Consider the following 14,871-nt stretch of genomic DNA (forward strand, 5'->3'; position numbering starts at 1 on the left):
AAAATGCCCCACAGCTGGATCTCATGGAGGCATTTCCCCAACTGAAACTCTCTTCTCTGTGATAACTCCAGCCTGTGTTAAGTTGACACAAAACCAACCAGTACACTCACTAAAGTTTTCTACATCAGAGTCACTAGTAAAAACATCTTAACCTGACTTTACTAACAGTTTATTCTTCCAAATGCTTTCCAAGGGTGGTGTTCATTGCTGACAATCTACATGTCTGAGTTCTTTCCTAGGGTGGTGATTGAGTCATTAATCTGCTCAAGCAACAGCAACAATGCTTGAAAGAGATCAAGCATTAGATACTGCCCAGTGAGGGGCTAGAAGCCTCCTTAGGCTTTTCGTACAAGTCTTAGATGAAGAGGGATGTGAAAGCAGCCAGCAGAGTAACCCCACAACAGCATGAAGTCCTCCTCGGATGTGCAGTCCTCGGAGCTGTGCCTTTCTGAGGCACACCCACTGTGGTTGTATCCAGCTGGCCTCATTCCATGAGTTCTGAAGCCATTTGTTGTCCCCCCTGCATGGCCTGCAACAGTACATTCTTATTCAAACCATCACATTGCTCTTGCTAAGAACCTGGGTTTGGTTCCCAGCACCTATAATGCAAGTCACAACTCCCTGTAACTTGGGTTCAGGGAATCTGAAGTGTACATGTGCGTATGTGCACCACATGCATGCAGTGCCTCTGGAGACCAGAAGGGGGCGTCTGATCCCCTGGAGCTGGAGTTAAAGTCAACTGGGAGTCACCTGAACTGAACTCAGGTCCTCTGGAAGTGCAACCAATATGCTCTGAGAAATCTCTCCAGCCTCTAATTCTGTGAATATTTTTAGGGTAATGTATATGGTAACTACTTTCTATAGCTCTAGATACATTTTACTATTTGGGGTTATTTGTTTGCTTGTTTTAGGCAAGGTCTTGCTAATGTAGTCCAAGCTGGCCTCAAGCTCACAGTCCACCTAAATACTGGGATTACAGGTGTGTGCCACCAAGTCCAGCTTTCTCTGAATATCTTTTAAATCTCACTTGTTTATTTTATGTGTCTGGGTGTTTTTGCCTATATGTATGTCCACACATGATTTGCATGCCTAGTGACTGTAGAGACCAAAAGAGGGCATTGGATGCCCTGGGGCTGGAGTTGCATATGATTGTGAGCCACTATATGGGAGCTGAGAATCAAACAAGGATTCCCTGGGTGAGAACCAGTGCTCCGCACCGCTGAGCCGCCTCTCCAGCCGCCCCTCCAGCCGCCCCTCCAGCCGCCCCTCCAGCCGCCCCTCCAGCCACCCCTCCAGCTGGCCTCTGCACATCTTAATAGGACTTATGACATCATCCTTTACACTCTAACCATGGCTTCTCGGCAGGGTCAGCCGTCCCCCCCCCCCGCCCCCTCTGTGAGTTGCTTCTCTATCCTGCTGCTTCTTTTGCTGAAGGCTTTGAGTTGGCCAATCTAGATACTTTGTTGCATTTGTTGGGAACAAGCAAAAGAAACGTGTTCTAAGTACTACTCCATTCAAAGGGAGAAACTAGATTCAAGGTCCCAGGCCACAAGAGAGCTGGGAACTCCCGATAGCTGCAGAGTGTCTGTTGTAAACAGCTGTCAGAGTCCAACCATCCCAAGGACAACTTCTCCATCTTGCTGGCAGGGTCAAACAAGCTCATGTTCCCAGGCTTAGGAACAAACACCTACTTCACTTCTCCAAATGTTTTTTTAATTGTCTGTTAACCGATAAGGAATATAGAAATCACTGTTATCTAAACCAAGGTGTATAAGTTGTAAAAATATAGAACCAGTCCCTGCTATGCCCTAGTTAACTACATGCAGCGGACTCTATATCACTCTGAGCTCTAGACCTACTGTCTAAGAGCATGAATGTCCAAGAGAATGAGATCCAGGTGCCCTGGATACAGCCCAGTCTCCACCGGGTACTCCCTTGCTTATCCCATATTGTCAAAATACAATTAGATAACACTGCAGCTCCCCCTAGTTCCTCCCTCAATTTGTTCCCATCCTTTAAAAATGTTGTACAATCTCCCTTCAGGGACGAGGTTCAGATCCCAAACTGGCTGTCTCCTTGAGCACTCAGAAATAAAGCTTTCCATTTGGGTTTTTTTCCCCATAATTTTAGGGTGTAATTTTATTTTTCTATTTATTCTCATTGCATCCTGTCCCCTTCCTTCTCTCCTTCCAGTTTGACCATCACACACCCCTTCCCCACTACCCCCTCCGTTTCTCCTCAGAGAAGGGGAAGCCCCAGCATGGGTACCAACCCTCCCTGGCTCATCAAGTCGAAGCAGAACTAAGGGCATCTTCTTCCACTGAAGCCAGACAAGGCAGCACAGCTAGGGGAAGGGGATCCAAAAGCAAGCAATAGAGTCAGAGACAGTCTGCTTTTCAATTGTTAGGGGACTAATATGAAGATGAGCTGCGCATCTGTTACAAGTGTGTGTGGGTGTCATAGATCCTGTCCCTACCTTACTTAGCTTACTTGGTCTGTGGATTATAACATGGCTATCCTGTACTTTATGTCTGACACCACTTATAAGTGAGTACAAAACATGTGTATCTTTCTGGGTATGAGTTACTTGACTCAAGATGATATTTTCTAGTCCCATCTATTTGCCTGCAAATTTCATTATGCCTTTGTTTTTAATAGCTGAGTAGTATTTCATTGTGCAAATGTAGCACATTTTCTTTTTCTTTCTTTTTTTTTATTTTTTAATTTTTAATTAATTTTTTTTTTTTGAGACAGGGTTTCTCTGTGTAGCCTTGGCTGTCCTGGAACTCACTCTGTAGACCAGGCTGGCCTCGAACTCAGAAATCCGCCTGCCTCTGCCTCCCAAGTGCTGGGATTAAAGGCGTGTGCCACCACCGCCCGGCCACATTTTCTTTATCCATATTTCAGTTGAGGGTACAGCTAGGATGTTCCCGGTTTCTGTCTATTATGAACAAGGCTGCTATGAACATTGTAGGGATAAACCTTTTGCAACTACTTTTACTAAGGGTTCAACCTCTCCTCTAGCCCGCCACCCAGCAGAGGGAGTGGAAGAGAAAAGTTATTAGGCTGTGCGGGAAGTGGTCCTGTTCAGCAGTAGTTCTTTGGGGGCGAGCTTGATTGTCTTTAGCAGCAGTTCAGTCCCGTAGCAAACATGAAGTTTCCAAGCCCGAAGGGAGTTTTCTCAAATTCCACCCCTAACCAAACGGGTCCAAGACGCCCACTACCACCCCCACCACCCACCACCCCCGAATCTCTGCAGGTCTGAAGAAATCACCCCCTGTGTGATGAGCCACACAGAGAGCCCAAAGATGAACAGTCACAAGTAGACATAGACCAATGATGAGCCTGTCAGAGCACTGAGAAGCTGTCAGGTCTGAGACTCATTCTCCTTCTGTTTTCTTTTAGGAAATCTGTAATACCAGGCAGTAATGGTGCTCGCCTTCAATCCCAGCACTCAGGAGGCAGAAGCAGGGGGATCTCTGTGAGTCCAAGGCCAGCCTGATCTTCATAGTGAGTTCTAGGACAGCCAGGACTACACAAGGGAAACTCCATCCCAAAAATAAACAAATAGACAGAAAGAAAGTTTGCATTTATATTCCCTGGAACTTGTCAATCGTTGTTCATTGATCCTTGTCTAAATGATGATACAAGAGTCCATTCTGTTTGGAGATGTTTGGTTTGCCCACACCATTTTTTGGAGGTTTCTCCATGTGTGTTCTTAGACAAGAAAGCTCCACTCCCCTGGGGTGTTGGACAGGTGCTAACATCACTGAAACACTGTCAAACACTGTTCCTATCCACTATAAATGTCAACGATAACTTTTTATGGAAAGCCAAGTGGCTAGGGACGGAATGCCATCACTGAGAGCAATTGGTGTTGGCTTCCTCGAGAGAGGGACTGCCAGTGAAGCATCCACCTGGACCGGCTTTGATCAGCACCCTCCGTTTTAAAACACTGTGCTTTAGGAAAGCCAGATATCAACCACTGCTGATTGCTGTCTCAGCTCCAGCTCCGGAAGCTGTCACTCAGACAGAACTCTGTGAAAGAGTTTAAGCTGAACTTCCCCTGTAATGTTTTTCACGTAGGCCAGAGGGAGGGGAACTGGCTCCAGTGGCCTATCAGGGTAGCTGTTATGACCGGCATAAATGAACAGTGCCAAGATTGTGAGCACATCTTCATTGTCCCAGGCCTGCTGTGAGAAAGCACCTTTCCCAGGGTGTTTAAACAGGCTTCAACTCTATGTGCTGTCTTCCGGTGCTGTTCCCTCCAGTGTTGCAACGCTAAGCCCACTTGGGCTTATCTTTAATGGTCTCTTTAATTTTTAATTATTAACTTTATGTGTCTGGATTTTTGCCTGCACAGATGTCTGTGTATCACGTGCACGCAGTGCCTCTGCAGGCCAGAAGAGGGCGTCAGATTCCTTAGAATTGGAGTTGTGAATGTGAGCAGTCACCGGGGTGTGGGGAAGGAAAACCTGTCCTCTTGCAAGAACAGCTGGTGCTCTTGACCGCTGAGCCTTCTCTTCAGCCCCCAGTGGCCTTTTCTAGGTTACTTTGATACCTACCATTAAAGCAGACGGAGCTGGTAACACATAGAAGTTACAGCAGGCGGCAGAAGAGCAGACACATCAGCGCAGCAGTAGTGGCAGTGGTGTGGAGCTGACAAGAGGTAGGAACAGCAGAGCTGGAATGGCAGCAACTGCAGGAGACAGCAGCTGAGTGATAGCAGAGCCCTGTGGTGGCATCTGTGACCACAGTGACAGTCATGAGAGGCAACTGAAACGCTCTGCAGAGTAACCAGGACAGAAGTAAGAGGAATGGCAGAAGAAACACTGAGGCGTAAGCCAAAGGGCCAAAGACATGTAGAAGGCTGGAGGGAGCTGAAGAAAAACCGTCAAGCCCTGGTAAACGGAAGAACTGCAGACAAGTGCAGACGGTCCATCTCTATATGAGCCCTGGTAAACGGAAGAACTGCATACAAGTGCAGACGGTCCATCTCTATATGAGCCCTGGTAAACGGAAGAACTGCAGACAAGTGCAGACGGTCCATCTCTATATGAGCCCTGGTAAACGGAAGAATTGCAGACAAGTGTAAACGGTCCGTCTCTATATGAGCCCTGGTAAACGGAAGAATTGCAGACAAGTGTAGACGGTCCATCTCTATATGAGCCCTGGTAAACGGAAGAACTGCAGACAAGTGTAGACGGTCTGTCTCTATATGAGCCCTGGTAAACGGAAGAATTGCAGACAAGTGTAGACGGTCCGTCTCTATATGAGCCCTGGTAAACGGAAGAATTGCAGACAAGTGTAAACGGTCCGTCTCTATATGAACCCTGCGAGTAACATTTATTTTTATTTTTATTTCTGTGTGTGTGCATGTGTGTGGCCCGTGTGTGTGGATACTCAAAGAGGCCAGAAGAGGGTGCTAGATCCCTGGTGCTGTAGCTATAGGATGTTAGAAACCTCCCACCATGGCTCCTCTGGAAACCGAGTCCTCTGGAAGAGCAGGACGTGTTCTTAACCCAAGCGAATCATCTCTCCAGCCCTGATGCAGTTTCTTTTGAAACTCTCTACTACAATATCAAGCCATGACCTGGAAAAATGCTTAGTAATGCGGCTACCTGGGAAGGCAGTAGGTTAGATCCCCGGGAGGGCCAGCCCTCGATGCTCACCTACATCTGATGATGTCTGTGTTGGTGGTGATGATGATCTCCTTTCCTGGGCAAGGGAAGGCTGGCACCAGTGAGGGTGACCCTGAAATGCCCAAAGAGGCTGAGGGGTTTGAGGGAGGTTAGAGGCTCTGGTCTGATGGAGGAGCTTGCCTCCTCTGCTGTGTCCCCACCGAGTGGCCTGGAAGCACTGCAGTGGACACTGCCTGAGGCCTGCCTGTCTGAATTCTCTTTGTATCCGATGCCATGCTCCCAAGCTCCTGATTACCTACGCCGCCACTCAACTCCGCATCGAGCCACGGGGACAACTCAGAGGCATTGGGGTTGCACAGAGTAGGAGGGAATCTAACTCCTGTGACCTCTTTCCACAGATATGGGCAAGAGCCGGAACTGGCCGGTGCCAGCTCGTGCTCAGCAATAGCAGCAGCAGCAGCAGCAGCAGCAGCAGGAGCAGCAGCAGCAAGCGCAGCAGGAACAGCAGGAGCAACAGCAGCAGGAGCAGCAGGAGCAGCAGCAGGAACAGCAGGAGCAGCAGCAGCAGGAGCAACAGCAGCAGGAGCAGGAACAGCAGGAGCAACAGTCACCCGCATTCCCCTTGGTGTTCTTTTGGGTCATAAAAGGAGATGAGACCAGCGGAGGAGTGTTGAGAGCAGAGGCACACACTCAGCTAGTGAGACACACCGAAGTCCTCAGTGGCAGCCAGCCTAACCCAGGCCTTGTGATCAGAGTGGCCACACAGATAAGGTCCGGACAGAAGGAGGTTGGGCAAAGGTGTTCTTCAACTTGCCTCTACATTCAGGTAGTGGAGAAAAATAAGAGCCTCTAGAGAAAATTCTCACTTCTAGTCACATTAGTTTTACACACACACACATTCACGCACACACGTATGCGCATATACACTCACACAAAGGTGCGTACACATGTACACACACACACATACACACATACCTCAGGCTTGTCGCCTGACTTCCCTGAATTCAGTATTCATTATGAATATTTTTTATTTGAGACAGAGTAACACTATATAGCCCCTTGCCGACCTGCAGCGCACTATGTAGATCAGGCTGGCCTCAGAATCATAGAGATCAGCTTGTCTCTGCCTTCCCAGTGCTGGGGTTAAAAGCATGTGTCCCCCACACCCAGCTTTCACTACCTCATCATAAGCCAACTTCAGTCTCAATCCCAAAGGAAGATGGGAAACTGTGGACAAGGATGAGAAACCAGGCCTCTGCTCACTCTGGGCTCCAGATGAGGAATGAATGTTCTCAGACTGTGAGAGCATGGGCAGCTCCCCTTGGGAGGGCTGGCTGCGCAAGCAATGCAGTACCTCTGGCAGGTCGGGCTCCCTGGGTCACCTTGAGAGAGAAGGGAGAGCCAAGACTGAGCCTGGAAGGGGCGACCACGTGTGCAGTGGGAGTCAAAGAGCCTGGTCCCCGCCATCGGTTCTGCTCCATCTGACAGGAGCAAAGGTTTCAGAAGGCAGTGTTGAGTGTATTTCTGATGATCATCTTTTACAAAGAAGGCCTTCGTGATTCTGATGCAGGCTCCGTCCCTGCGTGGCGCCTGCAGGGGCAGGAAGCATAGCCCACCTTCCTATTTGAAGAACCTTCCTGTAAAGATTCCCACAGAAAGATGAGCAGCAGGTTATGCGCTTGACACTTTCAGAAAGATGAATAGCGGTGGTGTCTTAGATCGGTGCCCTTTCTCACGGGCCTGGCTTCCTGACAGGGAGCGGGAGCAAGCAGGATGGCCATCGGTTGAGATGCTCCAGAGCCCGCACAGCACTATGGGCAGAATGGACTGTTCAGAGAGTTAGCCATCTTTCCAGGCCTTCCTTGCCCATTACCTACTAGGCATCTTCTTCCTTTCTGGGTGCCTTCCCCGGGACAGTGATAGCAGCGCCAGCACAGAGGAGCAGAGTGGGCAGCAGAGCCTGGAACAGCATGACTGCTGAAAACAGCCAGCTTACACATCCCAACTGTGTAAGTGATGGGAGAACGGAAGGCAGGAAAGGTTTGCATAAGCTCTTTGCTGCCCCTGGTGGCCAAGCCGGAGCACTGCAATGTCTGCTCACCTTGTCCTGTGCCGCAAAGAATTGAGCTTCTGCAGAAATGACACTGCCCGCCACAGCATCAGCCTTCTCTTCTAGCTAACAGAACCTTTCCTTTCTAAAAGATACTGCTATTTATGTATTTTAATTACAAAATAACATATGGAAAAAGGGATGTATAGATAGGTAGGTAGGTAGGCAGATAGATAGATAGATAGATAGATAGATAGATAGATAGATAGATAGATAGATAATAGATTGTGTGGGCTGGAGAGATTGCTCAGTGGTCAAAACACATACTGCTCTTCCAAAGAGAGACCCTGAGTTTGGTTCCCAGCACCTGAATCGAGTAATTCACAACTTCCTGTAACTCTAGCTCTGGAGAACCTGGCCCCCACACTGACAGACACACATACATACATACATACATACATACATACATACATACATAAACCAAATAAATAAAACCTCACTGTATATAGTTATCACGCATTAGCTGTATCATCCTTAGATTTCTGTGTGTATTTAATAAGAAGACTCTCGCTTTTTTAAATCACCTCTGTTTGCTGTCTTCTGCTGTCCTTTCTTACCCATTTAAACATTTATGATGTCACTATTCTTCGAAAAGAAACCAGATGATTTTTCATAATCACACTCCTTCAGCATAAGCTTCTTTTCAGTGTCTGAGACTACTAATGTCCGGAGTCACTTATGAACATTTTTTTTCCATGTAATTCCTTGATCAAAGTAGCAAAATGTTGTAGTTTGCATGTAGATTGTTCCCCTAAGGCTCATGTGTTTCAACACTTGGCCCCAGGCTGCTGGTGCTGTTTGAAAGGCAGTATAAACTTTAGAAGGCCTTTCCTCCTGGAGGTGGGTCAAAGGTGCCTGGCCTTGAGGCTTCATTGCCCAACCCCACTTCCTTTTCACACTCTACTTCCTGTGTCCAGATGGATGTGACACCTGGCCTTCTGTTCATGTCGCTGCACCTTACCCACACTCTACCATGCGTTCCTCACTGTGGTGGAACTAAAAGTCAGAATTAAACCCTTCCTCCCTCAAACTGCTCCTTGCCAGGTGTCTGGACATAGCAATATGAAGGACAGCTATAAACATTCGCAGATAAAACACAGACCAATATTTCATATGTAACATCTATATGGAGAGAGAACATGATATTTAAAGTCATTTAATTTTTCAAATAAGACATTTAACTCAACAAAAAAATGTCTATACCCCCAAATCCTCAGGACACTGAGGTGTAAATGGGAACTATCACATGGAAACATCAAGATGCTCTGTCAATACACATTTGGGGTCTGTCTTAGTCAGGGTGTCTATTCCTGCACAAACATCATGACCAAGAAGCAAGTTGGGGAGGAAAGGATTTATTCAGCTTACTTCCACATGGCTGTTCATCACCAGAGGAAGCCAGGACTGGAACTCAAGCAGGTCAGGAAGCAGGAGCTGATCCAGAGGCCATGGAGAGATGTTCCTTACTGGCTTGCTTCTCCTGGCTTGCTCAGCCTGCTCTCTTATAGAACCCAGGACTACCAGCCCAAGGATGGCACCACCCACAATGGGCCCTACCCCCTTAATTACTAATTGAGAAAATGCCCCACAGCTGGATCTCATGGAGGCACTTCCCCCAACTGAACTCCCTTCTCTGTGATAACCCCAGCTTGTGTCAAGTTGACACACAAAACCAGCCAGTACAGGGTAACAAAGTCATAGGCTTTGTCCCCAGGAGGATGTAAGGTTCAATCTTGACTCTAAAATCCCCCAGCATTGCAACACTGGGGAGGTTCTAGTAGTTCTGTATTTGTAGATGTAGTTTATGTGTATTTTCTCATCATTTTAACTGTAAAGGTAGAAGTAGGTCAGGCCTTCCACTGTGTCTGCGCACAGAAGGTACACGGTGTAGTCTGTCTGTCTGTCTGTCTGTCTGTCTCCTTGATCCTGCTTCCCAGCCACATTTTAGCAACCCTGGTGGTTCAGAATGGCCTGTTTGCCATTTAGTTTATGTTGAGTGCTAACTTCCATCCCTGGGAGGATCATGAGTTAAAGAATTTGTCTGTTCATCTAAGTGAAGCCCTGGGCTCTGGGTGAACCAGGGCATTGATGGAGAAGCCAGAGGTAGACATGAGAATCCAGGCAACAATCCAGGTGTCAGCCATGACTATCTCCACAGCCACCGAGGATGGAAAATGCAGGAAATATTTTGGGGGGTGTGTATTGTGTGTGGCATGTGTGTGTGTGTGTGTGTGTGTGTGTGTGTGTGTGTGTGTGTATTGTGGTGTATTGTGTGTGGCATGTGTGTGTATGTGTGTGTGTATTGTGTGTGGCGTTTGTGTGTGTGTGTGTGTGTGTATGTGTGTGTGTGTGTGTGCATATGCCTGTGTGGCTGTGTGCATATGGAAGTCAGAGGTCTTCCCCAGTTATTCTCTCTCTTTTTCTTATCTAGGGCCTCTTAGCTGAGCCTAGAGTGCTCTGGCTAGGTGGATGACCACCAGGGAAATGTCTGCCTCCACACCTCCGGGACTGGTGCTGCAGACGTGTGCTGCCACACAGCTTCTCTGTCACGTCTGTGCTAGAGATGTGAACTCAGGTCCTTATGCTTGTGTGACAATTGCTTTTCAGACAATTGCTGTACCACATCTCTGCAGCCTGGTTTGGTTTTGTTTTATTTTGGTTTTTTGTTTGTTTGTTTGTTTGTTTTAAGAATAAGGTAGTGAGTTCAATGTCTCCAGCTTTTCCCCATTCCGTGAGGTCGTAAGTCACCAGTAACCTTTGGAACTAGATTGTCTGAAGTGTTCACTGTGACCCAAATGGTAACTACTGAGAAATAACTTTAAAATATGCACAAAGGCTGGGCAGTGGTGGCACATGCCTTTAATCCCAGCACTTGGGAGGCAGAAGCAGGAGGATTTCTGAGTTCGAGACCAGCCTGGTCTGCAGAGTGAGTTCCAGGACAGCCAGGGTGATCCAGAAAAACCCTGTCTCAAAAAAAAAAAAAAAAAAAAAAAAAAAAAAAAAAAAAAAAAAAAAAAAAGAGAGAGAGAGAAAGAAAGAAAGAAAGAAAAAATGCAAAAAGAGGATGAAGGGACCAGACCACAGTGACACACTAGAAACTATTAAATGAATACAAAAGAAGTTAGTGTTTGAGTCAACAAATAATAAAAAAATAAGAAATAGCAGAAGCCCTTCCTACAATAGCCACTTCACACAGGAAGATTAAATTACAAGCTGTCAGCAATTTAGCACTTGGAAGACGGAGAATAGGAGGTTATGAGTTTAAGGTCAGCCAGGGCTACACAGTGAGATGTTGTCTCAAAAAAAGAGAAAAACAACTGTCTCTTATGTAAAAGAAGCTACTTCTGGGGCTGGAGAGATGGCTCCCTGGTTAAGAGCACTGGCTGCTCTTACAGAGGACACAGGGTTTATTGTTGGTACCCAGGCAGCTCACAACCATCTGCAACTCCCGTTCCAGGGGATCCTATGACCTCTTCTGATCTCTACAGGTCTTGCATGGGCACAGTGCACAAACACAGATGCAGCCAAACACTCATACACAAAAAAATAAAATAAAAATAAAATAAAATGACCTTCTGTATAAATAAATAGATCTACGTTAGCTCCAAAAACTGAAATTCAAAAGAATAGAAAATGTGTGTTTCATGCAAATAGTAAAAAGAAATTAAAGTAGCTGTACTCATATCGGATGAAATAAGCTTCAAGCCAATTATGAGACAAAAAGATGGTTGCATGTTATAAGAGGATCATTTTGCCAAGTAGATATGTAATTCTAAATATATGTGCACACAGAAGCTGCTGGCTGGCTGGCGGCTCTCTAAGAGGGAGAGCCTTGAAACTGTTTAAAAAAACAAACAAACCCACCTTTCAATATGTGTAAACACATCCAACATGTCAAAGTGGAAGGTTAAAAGTATTAAGGTGGTGATATCATATAATCGTTTTTTTTTTCTGGAAAAATGGAAAAGCTGGTCTTCAAATTCATACAGAATTGCAAGAGGCTTTGTGTTGGGGTCCAGGAGTAACCCCACAAACCACACGGCCCTCAGTCAGGCAGGGAGAGCTTATTAAGCAGTTGCCCAAGGACTGATTAGTCAGAGCCACAGAGCTGACTTTGACCCTTCACAACTTTTAAACCTGAAGTCTAAAAACATCTGTGCCAAGTTATTCCACTGACCAGGATTTAGGGATGGAGGACTTCCTTAGGATCCTGTCTTTGTTGTGCATTTATCCTGTTCTCATTGGCTGGGGTATTCAACTGAGGCGGGGGACTTGCCTTGTCTAACGTTCATGTTTTAACTTGCTAACCAGGATGTCAGTTATGATTCTTTCTGCATGACTCTTTCTGCCAGGTAGGCTGTCGATTCCCAGGAGGTCTTAGGAACTTCATTCAGGCTTTACGCCACCCCTACTCAAATGGAAGTCTTGTTTTAAACAGATGCAGGCATCTCTCTTATGTTGCTGTCCATCTCAGGGGCAGCTTAGAAAAATAAGTATCATAGATGCTCATACATGGATGCAGGAAGTACTATGGGGCAGTTGGTTCAGGTCCAAGTTTATTGCGGCTAACTATACAAAGCAGTTCTAACTGCCCTCTATTGTGATTGGTTTCCAAGAACACCAAAGCACAGAACATAACAGAGTATGCAATCACTCCAGCAGGAGAAAGCTTCCTTGTAACGTTAACAGCAGCTTAAAATAGCTGGCCAGACAGGCAGCAGTTACCCAGGCCTTAACACCTTGGATCTTGGTAGCAACACAAGTCCCTGTAAAACGGGGCCTTGCTGGGTAGCTAGGTACCAGCATACAGTAGGGAACAGAGTTGAAAAGTGGGACTTTCTGCAACTTCTCTAAACTCATTTCCAGGCTGTGAAGTTAAATCAAAACAACAAAATTAAAATAAATACATTTGCTCAAGATAAAAAAAAAAAAAAAAAAAAAAAAAAAAAAAAAAAAAAAAAAAAAAAAAAAAGTAGGAAGCCAGAAGTTCACCTGTCATCTCAGCACTCAAGAGACAGAGACAGAAGCACCACATGTTCTGGGCTAGCCTGGGATAGCAAGACCCTGACTCCTAAAAAGAGGAGAGAGGAAAGTTTTTGAATTCAAGTAACTAATTGTGGTACAGAAGACTTCCCGGAACTGGATAAAGAAAGGGTGCTGGTCAACAGAGTCTACAAGGTCAGAGTAGTTTACTACGAGCCCCCCCCCCAAAATAGTGTAAGGGTGTGATGTGGTGGTGCATCCCTCTAGTCCCAGCACTCAGGAAGCAAAGACAGGAGGAGCTCTATGAGTTCAAGGCTAGCCTACTCTACATAGTGAGTTCCAGGGCCCCTACATAGTGAGATCCTGTCTCAGACTGCAGCAAATGTGATCAGTGTGATCCTACACAATGACTCTATGCTTGTGGAAACTGAAGAATGGTTTTGCGTGGGCAACCCTGGAATGACATTTACTACACACCAAAGGGCTGAAGGAAGAATATAACACTATAAGTTTATATGGGAAAAAAAAGCAATGGTGATAGATCGTTTGACATAAACTAATGAAAATGTGATTTTGTAAAAAAAAAAGAAAGGAAGAAAGAAAGAAGGAAAGAAAAGAAAAGAAAAAAATGTGATTTTGTATTAGGAATGAAAGCCAATTTTCCAAGCCTACCAGGGAAACTTAAGCTTCCAGCCCTGATTCAGACAGCAGGCAAGAACACACAGCAATACCACTTCTGCCCAGCAGGGGACTGGGGGCCTGGTCAGCACCTCAGGAGGTAAAGGAATTGAGTCTGAAGAGTGGAGCCACAAGAGTAGAAAAATTATAGGCAATGGGAGGATGTGGCATACTAATTTGTTATAGATTAAAACATAAGGACCACCAAGTCACTCACTCAAGTCAAATAGCTTTGACCATAGCAGGAAGTCTGTATCCAAAAATCGTGCCTACAATTTATTCCTTGGTGCAGTAGAGCTGTCAACCCTCAGCTTAGGTTCGATGGAGGTAAAATCCTTTGGTGATGTGAGGGTCACTGAAGTACAGCCTTATTACAATGAAATCCAGTGTCTAAAAATTGTTCCTATTTTGGGCTTGTACCACAGTAAGAGCCAAGATTTTAAACTCTACTAAATACAAAACAAACAAACAAAAAGACTTTATATATTTATATTCATTTAAGAAAATACTAGTAGTGATGTATTATTTTGAAATATACAGTTAATATGTTTGGAGTTATTTAAAATTTATATTGAGAAAAATGTATGTACTTTCAGTATTGCTGTAGACAAACATCTATATAAGACTGTTAAATTGATTGTTGTTTTATATCAAACAACTTTTATAATAATTTTTTTTTTTTTTTTGGTTTTTCGAGACAGGGTTTCTCTGTGTATCCCTGGCTGTCCTGGAACTCACTCTGCAGACCAGGCTGGCCTCGAACTCAGAAATCCCCTGCCTCTGTCTCCCAAGTGCTGGGATTATAGGCATGCGCCACCACCACCCAGCTTTATAATACTCATTTTTATTGTTATAATATTTTACAAATTCTAAGGAATATGACAAAAAAAGATATTGTATGTATTGAAGGGGGTTCTCTGGGAGGAGTTGGGGTCCAAAAGGGAAACAAGAATGTGATTGACTTCTATTTACTTAAAATATGTTTTTAAATGTTAACAAATTCAGATAAATTGAAATCATGTAATTTTTCTCATCATAATGCAATAAAAATTAAAAAAAACAAAAAACAAAAAACCACTGCCGGGCTACACAGAGAAACCCTGTCTCAGAAAAAACAAAAAAACAAACAAACAAAAAAAAACAAAAAACAAAAAAACCATAAGGACCATTTCTCCTGTTATCATCCCCAGTGCTACCCAGAGAGTCACCTGAAGAACTCATGTCTCCAGTGCTGCCCAGAGAGTCACCTGAAGAACTCATGTCTCCAGTGCTACCCAGAGAGTCACCTGAAGAACTCATGCCTCCAGTGCTACCCAGAGAGTCACCTGAAGAACTCATGTCTCCAGTGCTGCCCAGAGAGTCACCTGAAGAACTCATGCCTCCAGTGCTACCCAGAGAGTCACCTGAAGAACTCATGCCACCAGTGCTGCCCAGAGAGTCACCTGAAGAACTCATGCC

The sequence above is a fragment of the Mastomys coucha genome, unplaced genomic scaffold, assembly GCF_008632895.1.
Source record: "Mastomys coucha isolate ucsf_1 unplaced genomic scaffold, UCSF_Mcou_1 pScaffold15, whole genome shotgun sequence".
In the NCBI taxonomy this organism is placed as follows: Eukaryota; Metazoa; Chordata; class Mammalia; order Rodentia; family Muridae; genus Mastomys; species Mastomys coucha.